At 40.2% G+C, this 12,516-nt stretch overlaps 2 long non-coding RNA genes across 2 annotated transcripts in view; one reads left to right on the top strand and one right to left on the bottom strand.

Moving 5' to 3' along the window:
- Positions 1–12,516, bottom strand: part of LOC146671371 (uncharacterized) — a 394,396-nt gene that overhangs the window by 234,483 nt on the left and 147,397 nt on the right. The window lies entirely within an intron of this gene.
- On the top strand, positions 15–933 carry LOC146671376 (uncharacterized). Its single transcript, XR_014911601.1, has 3 exons — positions 15–146; positions 398–469; positions 610–933. It is a non-coding gene; the product is annotated as an uncharacterized LOC146671376 (long non-coding RNA).

The following is a 12,516-nucleotide window of genomic DNA, read 5'->3' as shown; positions in this document are numbered from 1 at the left end:
TTCTAAGCAGGCCTGCAACAGTGAATAACAGCGGTGACAAATTCTCGGGAGAGCAAATATAAGGTGGGCTTTCCAGATTACAACTGGCTGAGGAGAAGGCTACCAGTGGGGACCTGATCAGATTGAAAGTCCCTGTCTAAAAGGAGGTATGGGTTCCCCAAGCGAATTCGGTCAGATAATGGGACCCATTTTAAAAACAAAGATTTGGCGGAGGCAGAACAGAGGCTGGGGGTGCAACACACGTTTGGAACTGTGTATCATCCTCAGTCCCAAGGGAAAGTAGAAAGGATGAATCTAAATTTGAAGAACAAAATTTGTGCTCAGACGGGGCTAAATTGGGTCGCATCCCTGCCCATTGCATTAATGATCATAAGATGTTCTGTTAACCAATCCACAGGCTTCACGCCGTACGAGCTGTTGACAGGACGACAGTTTCCAGGTCCCTGGACGGCAGTCCCGGCTGAAGAGAGTATAAAAAGTAACAGAACGCATGCAGAATATTGGAAAGAATTAAAAGCTCTTGTGTCTAGTTTCACACAACAGGTTGCAGCAGGAGTGACCACGGTGGACAGGTCCGACGCCAAGGTGGTGTGGCTGAAGGTCATCAAGCGAAAGTGGAAAGACCCGAGGTGGACGGGGCCATTTGAAGTGAACGCTCGTACCACAACAGCGGTCCAGTTGAAGGGGAAAGGCCAGACCTGGTTCCATTGGTCTCAATGTGCAGTGGCAGACGAGAGCTTGGTGGAGACAAGCTCATCCCCAAATAGTCTACCTGGGAAGTCGAAGAAAGAAGAGAAGGATCCGGGGCGTCTCTTCACTCAAAGAGGAGGTGCCAAAGAGGCGTGAAGCGTGATAGGCTGGGGCTCCAGTCTAGAGTTAGAGGAGAGTAGGGGAACCAAAACCATGGGCTTGTGGGGAGATTGGAAAATAACTGGGGTGTTGGCGTGCGTGAGTGTTCTAATGTTTCTTTGTTTTTTTTGGCAGACAGGTGAATTGCCCAGACGCAGAGGTCTACCCGCTTCAGAGTCCAAATTGATTGCGTTGCCAAGGAAGGTTAAGCGTGAAGTCTCAGGTAAAAGGGATGAGTGCCTCAGCATATATGGTGGACTAGAATTAGACTATGTTAATGGGTCCACCACTTCATTCACGTTTGATTTGTGCAATGTTTTTATCTGTAAGGGAGCTGACAGTAGCTGGAGGGGATTTAATGTGTGGGTGTGTTGGGATTATGCTGTGAACACATATTGTGAAAGGGGAAGTCGTCCTTATGCCAATTGGTGTCGGAACTGGGATCAGGTAAAAGGTTACACTGGGGAAGATTGGGAGGCGTCAGAGCAGGGGCCAGAGAATGAGCTAAAACTTCAGAGAGATTATAGTCCGGCCCAGAATCCATTGACCTTGTCAATGGGGAACTGGTGGCGTCAAAATTCCTTATATTTAGTTCTGGGTGTGGAAACTGTAGGGATAGATCCAAAAAGGTTAATAAAAGTTAATTTTCTTAGTAAAGCTAAACCAATGAGGCCTGTAGTAAGGGACAATGGGACATCACTGATAAAAATTAACCAAAACTCAGGAAGGTAGTTGCAGTTGACTACACTCGCCTGAAAAGATTTAATTGAACGTGCCACCGGATTCAGTGACAGCAATCTCTGGCTGGATTGGGTGGCTCAAAATGCTAGGGAACAGCATGTAGATGATTGTGTTGCCTGTGCTACAGCTAGACCTCGTTTGTTTACTGAGCCTGCGCCTCTGTATCCAGAGGATGAGTGGGGTTATAATTGCATGTTGAGATTAACTAGAGAAGCTGTGGCCACGGGTGACTGCATCACACTGTCAAGTTTATATCCACCAATTGACAAGCGTACGCAGACAGGTTCATTCATACCTAAACAAAATAATTACACCTGTTTTGAATTTTCTACGGACGCCGTGAAATACACTCTGGGAGAAATTGACCCTAGTTGGTGTGAGAGGGCGCTCACGGGAAGGACCACAAATAATGTAAGTGACCCAAACACCATAATAGGTACATGGGCTAGAGGTGGGTTGTATTATTACTGTGGACATCACACCCTTTTGGTGCGTGTTCCTTTGGGGAGTGTGGGGACATGTGCTATGGTGCTGTTAGGAGCACCATTGATGCTAATAGGGAGTAGGGTAAAAGCCATTCCACAACATGACACGCGTACATTGACAGTCAGATGTAGGAGACGCATGTTGAGGGAAAGAAGCACAACGGGTACAGATTTATGACCCGAGAACGGACTCGCCTACCTGGATTGACTCGATTGGAGTTCCCAGGGGAGTTCCTGATGAATATAAATTAGTTAACCAAATAGCAGCAGGATTTGAAAGTGTGTTCCTATGGATAACTCCAAATAAAAATGTTGATCGCATTAATTATGTTCATTATAATTTGCTGAGGCTCTCAAACCTTACCAGGGACGCCATGGTGGGCTTTGCAGAACAACTGGGGGGGGGAACATGCATGTTGTTTTTCATCTGCGGTGACGCATATTACTGGTCATCATATGTATGTTACACCCCAAGTATTGTTCGGGGAAGATCGCCGCTGTTTGAGTGATCGTGCTCTACTCCCCCCCCCCCCCCCCCCCCCATATATATATATTTCAATAAAATCCTTGTTTTGACGCACCTTATTGGGACTTTGTAGTCGTTTGTCTTTTCTTCAAAATACGAATCGGGACAATAATAGCGAGTCAATCCAGTCCAAAAGCATAAAGAACTATTTTACTATGACAAATAAAACAAATGAATGAGCTCATTTTGCTGAGAGTGGAGAATCTGATTACTTGCGCGGGAGGCTCCACTATTAGCAATACCTGGTGTGAATACATGGTGTGGATGTGTGTGACTGGATGACGGTGGGGATGAATAAATGTGGACAAACCACTTGCCATGCCAGCAAGAGAAAGGGTATGCTTTGCTTTGCTTTTGCCATAAGCAGGAGGAGTGGAAGGCTTAATTCTGGCGATGTTGATTTTGGGTTGCTGATGTTTGCTTTGAGAAAATTTCTGTTTTATTGACTGGGGTTAGATTATGGTATTATAGTATATTGTTGGGAGAATGCTAAAGGGGAAACATTTTTTTTGATATAACTCATGTTACCATTAACTGAAGAAACACATGACTGATAACTGTTCTAAGTTTATTTTTATAACACAGATTGGATCATAAGGGGGAAAACTGAGTATGGAATGTGAAGTTCAGGTTTTGTTTTTAGGAAGTTCCAAGGATGCAGGCTGTGGATAGAGCTGGGAGTTCGAAAAGATGTGACATGATGATTAAATGGATTTCATTCCTTAAAGACAGGTTTGCAGGGTCGGAGCAAATATACCTGAGAGGAGGATTGCTGAGGTGTTTTGAGGGATGATATGACTAACTGTATTTTTCTTTTAATTTCCTAAGCTTGGGTGGAGCATTTTTAGTTTGACACATGAGATGTGTCAAAAAAGGGGGAATTTAAGGTTTAATTTGAAATGGGTTTTAGGATTATTTTATAACTTTTGGGGTTTTTGATCATTTAGATATGGTAAAACTGAAGCAGAAATTGTTATTTTTATGTTAAGGTTAAAGGATTAAAGTGAACTGAATCCTGTTTAGAAGATACAATGCCGGTGTTTTTAAAGCTGTATACAAATCTTAGAGGGAAATTGTGGGACACTTTGACAAAAAGATATGCTTTGGGGAAAACTAGTGAAAGTTGTAGGAGTAGAAAATGTCTGAGTTCTTTTTGATTTCTAGAAGAAGTGGTTATAATGTTATTACAGATTTATTTTTAGGATAGAGGGGAGAGCTTATACGTAGAAATGATTTTATATACATTGCATTTTGATGCTTATTAAGGAGTTGTGGCTCAGTCTATTAAAATGAAGGTCAAAAGCTTTGTTTGGCGCGAATGTCCAGGCAATCTATTGTGCTAAGTGACTGGAGCATAGAAGGCCGCACATGCTTACAAACACATAGAATCCATAAACCTGTCAGGCCAGAGGCCTGAAATTCATTTAGCTTGTAACTGAACTTGAGCTGGCCCTGTAACAAGTGACAGAAAAGAGGAACTGGATAAGAGTTTCTTGCTTTAAAGAAGGACCAAAGGAAGGAAAGCATTTATTTTGGTTAAGTCTGATAAACTAGAATTAGAAGGTATTGTTACATTAAAAGGAGCAAAATGAAATAAAAAGGCTATACCAAAAACGGGTTATAACATAGGAAATGTGAGTGTTAAAATGAAGTTGGTGTTAACACACAGGAGTTGTTTTTAGGCAGCGTTTAGCTATGATAAAATGTATGCATGAGTAATTGCTTATATGCTTAAACTTAATTGATTAAAATGGTTGTTCTCTCTTGGATCTTTTAGTAGAATAGGCGCTTATAATGATTTTCTTGTGAAAGGTGACTTTAGATCAGAGTTAAGGCACTTGCAGCAGCGACAGTTTTGTGTACAGGATGTTGATGATCAGATAAGGCGAGCAATAGGAAACATGCAGGGACGTGAAAGCAGCGCTTAAAATGATGAGTAACGTTGAAGAGTATATGTGTGTGTGTGTGTGTGTGTATATATACAAGTCAAGAACATAATTAGGATCATGCTTTTGATTAAAGAGTCCCAAACATAAGTTAGGGAGGCGCAGGAAAAGCTGTTTTGTTTCCTTTGCAGAAGATCTCGGCGACCACAGGGGGGTGAGGATCCTGGAGGCCCGAGGCCTGATGGACCACGAGAGGGACGCAGAAAAAACCTAATCTTACGCATGGAGTGTTCTCAAGTGGGAGCTGGCATTTTATTATTGGACCACCTAGATGACATGAGGTTGTCTGATTTGCTGAGCCAGAGGATGGATGTCAGAGAAATGAAACAAGTAAAGTGTAGTGACCCTCTTTTTAGGGAAAGTGGGTCAAAAGAGGGAGTGTGGAGATCAGGGAAATTATTTTGCTGCTATTGTTAATAATCATCATCATTACCATTGCATTAATAATATAATCTACAGCACTGATATTGCATTCAGATGTTTAAACATATTGGCACCCAATTAGCCTTTGTTACAGGTGCAGTTATAACCAATTTAAACTGTTGAGTTGAATCTATAATAAATGCTTTTGATTGAATGCTTGTTATAATCTTAAGTGTGTATGTGCTGATTCTGTTGATTCTGAGTACACTCTGTGCAAAGTCAGAGTGACAGGAAACTCCGACTACTCCCCCCACGCGTGTGTTCATTAAAATCAATTGTTTGACCAAGCTCTTCTGGACCATGGTTGTTTTTACTCTCCTTCCTCAATATTTGAACTCTTAACAGTTGTCAAGTATAAAAGTTTTGCACTCTGTCACGGTCTCGATGTCTGCCCGGCCGGCTCCGCAAGGCTACATATGTTTATTGTGTTGCTGCTTTCTTCCACTCGTCATTCTGCCTGGGCGGAGCTCAGGCCCACGCACCTGTCTGCAATTACGCTGCAACGTGTCCTGTCTGTATGGAGCCTGAGAGCTGCCAGAGTAATAATGTAGATACAGGCCTCTTTCTCCTTCTGCTGGTGTTCATGCTTTTATTCCATTGATGTTGCTATCATTTGTAAATATATTTATTTGGTGTTATTTTATCAATTTTCTACTACTGTCGTTCATGTATTTTTTTTATATTTAAATATGATTTTTTTAAAGTAATGCTGCGAGTTAAAGGTTTCATTAAATAAAAAAAAAAAAAGATTTAAAGATGACTGGTGGCGGAAGCAGAGCACAGACTGTGAGAATCTATCGCCATCGTGTGGTGCAGAGATATATTTCCATTGAATTTAGACAACGAAAGCTTGGCTCACAGAGCAGCTGCAACACGAACAAAAAACATTAAATAGCAACATATTATATTATATTATAGTGCAAACAGTGCAGGCTTCAGCTCTGGGGAAGAAGCTGTTCCTCAGTTTGGGTGGATTCTGTCACTCACAGCGTTGTTAGCCCTCTTGTGCGCACAGACTGCAACCCCCCGCCCCCCCACTGTGCGTTGCCCTGATATCTGCAGTGTGAGGTTGGATCGCTCATTTTCATCCTCACACTGATGCCACTTATTTCGGTCTTTGTTTGACATAAAAGGGCATATTTGTCACTTTATTGCAACTATATTTGCACTCTTGAGCTCCTTCATTCACTGACTGATTATAAAGTTATTACTTGCGTTATGTATTCATCCTGTAATGCTGTTTTGTTTAAATTTCACCAACTTGCTGATGCCCACGGTTGTGAGTGCAGCTTCTTACTGTACATGGGTGGATGGTTGTAAATCACATCACAGATGCCAAAAACCTCTCAAACCAAGCCCTCTTGCCGGTGATGCTGTGCGCAACCTCGTGACAACCACATGACTGATACTAACTCCTGAGCTGACTGTATGCTAACATGCGCCACAAATAAGGGTCATATTTGGATTTAAAACAATCACCGAGAAGCTTCCACTGAATGCTACTTTCCCCTGCATGACACTGAAATCATTAACACATACTAACCCTCCATACCCTGTAGGAAACTCACTTGCTTGGAATAACATTTCAACAGGGAAAGAGTTGAGAGCAAATGTCCTTCTCTTGAACCTTCTGTCAGTCAGACAAGTGTAGCTTGGGCTTTTCTTTGCACAGGACAGGATTAACAATGGCGACATAAACGAGCTAAGGAAGCATAGAAACTGCAGAAAGGGCGTATGGCTCCTGTGTCAGTGAATCCAAACTACCTCTATGTTTGAACAAATCCAGTTACACAGCTCAAGAAAATATTACTCTAACGGAAGAAAAAGGCAGTATGTGTCTCAGTAGTACTAAAAAGCTATTATATCAAAACGTAAAGGGAAAACAGTTTGATGAGCTGTATAGTGAACTGAAACTGAAACAAAACGAAGCCTATCATTAGGAATACTGACTTTTTACAACTTCAGTTCTTTTTTCACTCAGTAGGTGGCAGCAAACTACAAACAATGGTTGCATTTTACACTCATCCGTTTTCATTAGAGGCAGAACCCAGAAGCACATCCAGGTTTAGGTCTACTGCTTGGTGCTACACAGAAACAGGCTGAACAGACTGGAACTCACATGAATTTGGACGAATCGAAGTAAGAATGTCACTTCTGCTCAATTGAATTGATTATCATGACCCTCACTAATAGCCACCTTAATAAGTTAAGAGCAATGTGCCAAAGTAGTATAAATATTTTAACTTTTGGAAAATCCAGCAGGTTAATTAAGTGATTTCACATCATGTGTTCAAACGGCTTGTCAGTTTTTAATATAACCCATGTGCGCATACTTAAGCTTTAAAAAAATACAGTCCAATGACCTGATGTTTGCTGAACATTGTGGTTTACATCAGCACTTAAATTAAATCATAAAGAACCTGTTTTGTGTGGGCTGTTCGATACCATGAAGCAAGACCTCTGAACATCTCACTTTTTACACACAAACACACGCATCCAAGCAAACAGTGTTTTATGTGCTGTGAGGTTTATAATATTATTTTATGCCATGTTAGACCCCTAATTAAAGATTGTGAATTATTATGTAGCTTTAATTTGCATTATTCTCCTGAATTAGGAGAGGGCGATAACTATTGCATTTGTTAAACTGATTTGCATTACACTGCTGATTTATTGTGAATGGATGATATTGTTTCATGATGCATTATACTGCTGAGTTATAAGAAATACTGTTTGCAGAAAAGTCATCGCCTTATTTGTCTGATTAGAAGAGAACGGAACATGCTGGAGTTTTCTGCCCCATCTCAGCAGGAGCAGATAAACAGGGAGCCAAGGTCGTAGCTTAGGCGCCGTGTGAGAGAAAGCATGTGAATGTTTAGGCTTTTATGATAAGGTGGGGGCACCAGAGGCTATAAGAGTTTGATCAATGCTCCACCATTTTGAGATCTGAGGCTGTCTGCATACAGTGTCCATCTCCCACGCGTGTGATCATTAAAATCATCGTTTGACTTAACCCGGCCGGACCAGTGTTGTTATTGTGGTTTTTCCTCTTGTCTCCATCCCCAATTTTTGAACTCGTAACAGTGCTGTCGTCTAAAATATTATAAATTTGCCTAAAATAGAAGTGTTTAAAACTTCTATACAGATCCTGTGCAGCTGCAAAGCAAAAATAAAAAACTCCCTCCAGGCAGAAGCGGCCATTTTCGTATGTGGGGAAAACCCCCACAAAAACAGAGGGGACAGGCTGGCACCAGAACACCACGGATGTGCCCCGAGATGAGTGTGAAAATGTGATTATCAAGAAGCCCACCTGGGCTTCAGGCCGCACGCTTGTCCAGAGTTCACTTTGTCTTCAAGCTTTTTAATTTAAAACATAAACTGAGGCCTACCCCAAGCTAAAAGAAGGCAGATTATGTTCTCAGATAAAGCAAGCAATGAGGGCGAAGCAGAGAAAGTACCTGCACAATACATTCACATAAATCAAAATGGAATTTCTTTGAGGACACAAACATCTGGGGACTAAACAGCTGTTTAAATACCTAATCACAGATGATGAGGACGAAGTCGAAGTCCTGCAAGGACTGCTGGAAACAGCAAAAGAAAAGGTGGTACGTCAGGAATTTCACAACAGCCAAGTTGTTGAATTATTATTGAAACGCCACAAAGAGGAAAAAAATAAGATGCAGCAATTTTACGAGGAAAATACTAAAAAAAACTCGGAAGACAAAGCCAATGCTGCAGACAGAAAGTTAGAAGAGGTCATGGAAATGTATGATTCCAAAATAGAAAAGCTGCAGAGAACAGTAAAAAATAGTAGAGGTGTGGCCGTCAATGCGGTTAAAGAACGCGAGGAACAACATCAATCCTCGCAGTGTTGGATTGAGGGTCTTCTGACACATAATACAAAGTTACAGGACGAAAATGAATTGATGGATAAAACCGTGAAAGAATTAACAGACGAGAAAGATCAAATGGGCAAAGTAATAGACAACCAAAAGGCCCAGAATATGGAGATCAAACAGAAATGTCAGAGAAATATTAGAGCTCTGGCCTTTGAAAAGAAAATGAAGGCTATGGTCGAAGATGAAGTTGATTCTTTGAAAAAGAAAAATGAAGACATAAAAAAGGCCCTAAGTAAAGAGAAGGAAGAACACAGAAAGACAGCAGTGGACAGGTATAAAGTAAAAATGGCACACAATCAGGCACTGGCTGAAAAGATCTCACTGGAAGAGCAACTGCGCGCCACAAAAAAGCAAACAGAAATATTCACACAAAAAACGAATTGCCTGGAAAAGAAAAAGCGCCACTTCCAAGAGGAATTGTACCAGTGCGTTTTGTCCTTTGAAAAGGCATTTCCACATGCAGGTCACTTCAGAGAAAAAGAAAAGGTGGAATTTAGGGATATATTCCTCAACTTGAAAAAGAAATACGTAGACGGTGTGGAAGGCATCCCCTTTGTTGGAACGACCGAGTTTCTTGAAAAACAGCTGAACTGTCTACGTACCAGATGCAAGGATCTAGATGCAGCTTTACTAGATAAAACACGGGAGCTGGAATCATTTAAAAAGCAGTACAATGATATGGTAAAGTCTTCCGAATACGCTTTATTCAAACAAAAACAGGAGCTCATTGGACCAGTGAACCAGATGATCAGAAAGGCTGGCAATGAAGAAAAAGAGATAGGTCATCTAAAATCTAGAGTGAAAGACGTTCAACTCCAGCTTAAATTAGAAAAACAGAAAGGACAAAAGCTCGCACCGTTGGTCCATAGAGGCGTGATGGGGAGATGTTATGGGGAGACTCCGACTCCGTCTCAGATCTTTCCACAGATTAAACCTCGTCCACCTCCAGTGCAAACTAAATTTATTCAAGTGGCTCCAAAACACCCTGGCAGACGAAGGCCTTCCCCAGAGTCTCCATCAACACCACCTTTCCTCAATTCTTATGATGTATTACCACCAATTGGAATAGGCCATTAGAAGTATACTTCATCTTGTCTCCCTCTATTCTCTTTCCATCACCCCCAACCGGTCGCAGCAGATGGCCGCCCCTTCTTGAGCCTGGTTCTGCCGGAGGTTTCTTCCTAAAGGGAGTTTTTCCTCCCCACTGTCGCCCAGTGCTTGCTCAAAGGGGATCTTTGGATTGTTGGGGTTTTCTGGCTTTTTCTGTAGTGTTTTCACCTTACAGTATAAAGCAGCTTGAGGAGACTGTTGTTTTGCCATGATGCTATATAATCTTAAATATAACTGAATTTTCTAAACATCTATTATAGCATCAAAGTAAAACAATAAAACTAAAGTATACTCCAATGAAATTAATCAAAATCTCTAACCCTACGGTGGCCCTGAGAGGCCAAACGGACACCAGCAGTAAGAAAAATGCTGCAAAAGCACACAAAACACAACGGAAATAGGAAAAACAAAACAGCATTTTTCTTATCGCTGGTGTTTTCTAAAGTTGCAGTCCGTTTGGCCTCTGAGGGCCACCGTACTAACCTGACCAAAAAAGAAGAGAAAAAATGAATAAATAAATAAATAAAAATCCAAATCACAAAAACCTTCTGATTTCTGTTGTGTTTTATTGTGTTGTATGAAAGGACTTATATTGCAAGGTAAAATCCCCAATATATAAACCAGAAATCCCAACAATAGCAAGTCATTTCACACTTGCTAGAATTCCAAAAACGTCCAAATCTTTTGCGTCTGTGTGAGTTTTTGATACAATTTTATATCAGCTTCAAAAGAAACAGAGTGATAAAGTTTTTCTCTTGAGTTCTGCATCTCCCTGCCCTTTTACAACATTTTTGTTTTGGTGGCTGAGTGGCAATTTAGAAAGCTAGCATGTGATTGACAGTTTCCAATTGGCTGAAAGAAAAGATTTAAATTAAGTTTGATAAAACCTTATCTGGTTTCATAATTTATGCTGCTAGTTTGGTGAGTTAAAGTTTATGACGCACTCATCTGATAATTCATCGAGATAACTTTTGACTTCTTTCCTTCTTTATTATTATTATTATTATTATTATTATTATTATTATTATTATTATTATTATTATTATTATTATTATTTAAAGGAACCTATTAAATCTTTTTTGTAATGAAAATCAATCAATAGTAATTGTCGATAGAATGAAAGTCAAAATGGAATTTCTTTACAGATTTGTCGTCAGCTCTTAAGGATTTACGTATTACATGATTTATGACTCATTACATTTTTGTTATTGTTGGAGCTATTTGTTCTTTATTTATTTTTTTTGAAATTAGTTAAAGTTTGTTGTTAGTTTACTTATATTTTGGGGTTTATTTGTCGGTTAATATTTTGTTTTAACCCTTGTATGGTGTTCGGGTCTGTGAGACCCGTTTTCAGTTTTTTTCAAAAGAAAAATTAAACAATTAATTATTTTTTCAATCTGAAATTCATTGGCTTTGGCTTATTTTCTGTGAAGAACATAAATCCGAACTAATTTTCAATGGCCTCATACTGTACCTCCCCCCACACATTTACATTACATACAAGGTGTTCGGGTCCACTGGACCCAGGTCTAATAAAAGTGTTGAAAGTGCAGGTCCTGTGTTCCCACACTCTGTCTTCCTCCTTTCTGGTGCTGCTGATAGTGTTTTCTTCCCCTCCTGCTCCCGCACAAAGTTGCAACATTGTTGAAAATTCAACTATCAACACCGTCTGCTCTTACACCTCACACATTTTACCCTCTTTCTTGAGGGATCCAAATTTTATTCTCTCATACCCTGTCCCACACTGGCAAATTAGGGGCATAAATATTATAAATAAGACTTTGCCAGTGTGGTTCTTTATCACAACTGAACAAGATGGCAAAAGATGGCGAGGGCCATCCAATTGATTTTGGAAGAGAGAGGGGCTTTTTATAACATTTTATAAAAAAAAGAAAGAAAGAAAAAAGAGAAGCACATTAATTCATAAATGTGATCTAACAAAGGTAAAGGGAAAAAATTAACCATGTTTGCTGTTCATATGGCTTGTAATTGGGATGAAGTAAACATCTGTTGAGTAATTTAACATAAAATTGTTTGATAGTGTTAATTTGGAAAGCCAAAACTCTAGCGGGTCCACCAGACCCATGAACACTGGCTGAGTAATAAAGATATGAACACCACACAAGGGTTAAATGATTTGTTTTGTTTGTTGTTATTTTGTTAAATTAGTTAGTAAGAGCTGTAGGGCCATTTTGTTTCTATGAATAAAGAGACTGGTATAGGACCAGCATGCATTGGGGTGGGCCTGTGGTTTTTTACCAGAGCAGGAGAAGCAGCAGGAAGGATCTTGTTATTGCTTGCCAAGATGGATAAATAAACCAAAACTCTCAACTAAAATGTTTGGACAATGGACTTCTTTTGCCTGCGTACGAAATATTACCTCAATGCAGCAGTGGCTTGTGGACTTTAAGTTGTGGGACGTTTGATTTTTCAAAAGTAAAGGAATTGCCACTACATAACGTAAAAAACCTTCCCGTGGACAAAGGAATTATCCTTCATTAATGGATATAAGGATTTCAAGGATCACCGTCGAA

Source organism: Rhamphochromis longiceps, linkage group LG4 (genome assembly GCF_057381845.1).
Source record: "Rhamphochromis longiceps isolate RC_006_pf linkage group LG4, R_longiceps_female_GT1.1, whole genome shotgun sequence".
Classification (NCBI taxonomy): Eukaryota; Metazoa; Chordata; class Actinopteri; order Cichliformes; family Cichlidae; genus Rhamphochromis; species Rhamphochromis longiceps.
This window is presented reverse-complemented; position numbering and strand designations above follow the sequence as displayed.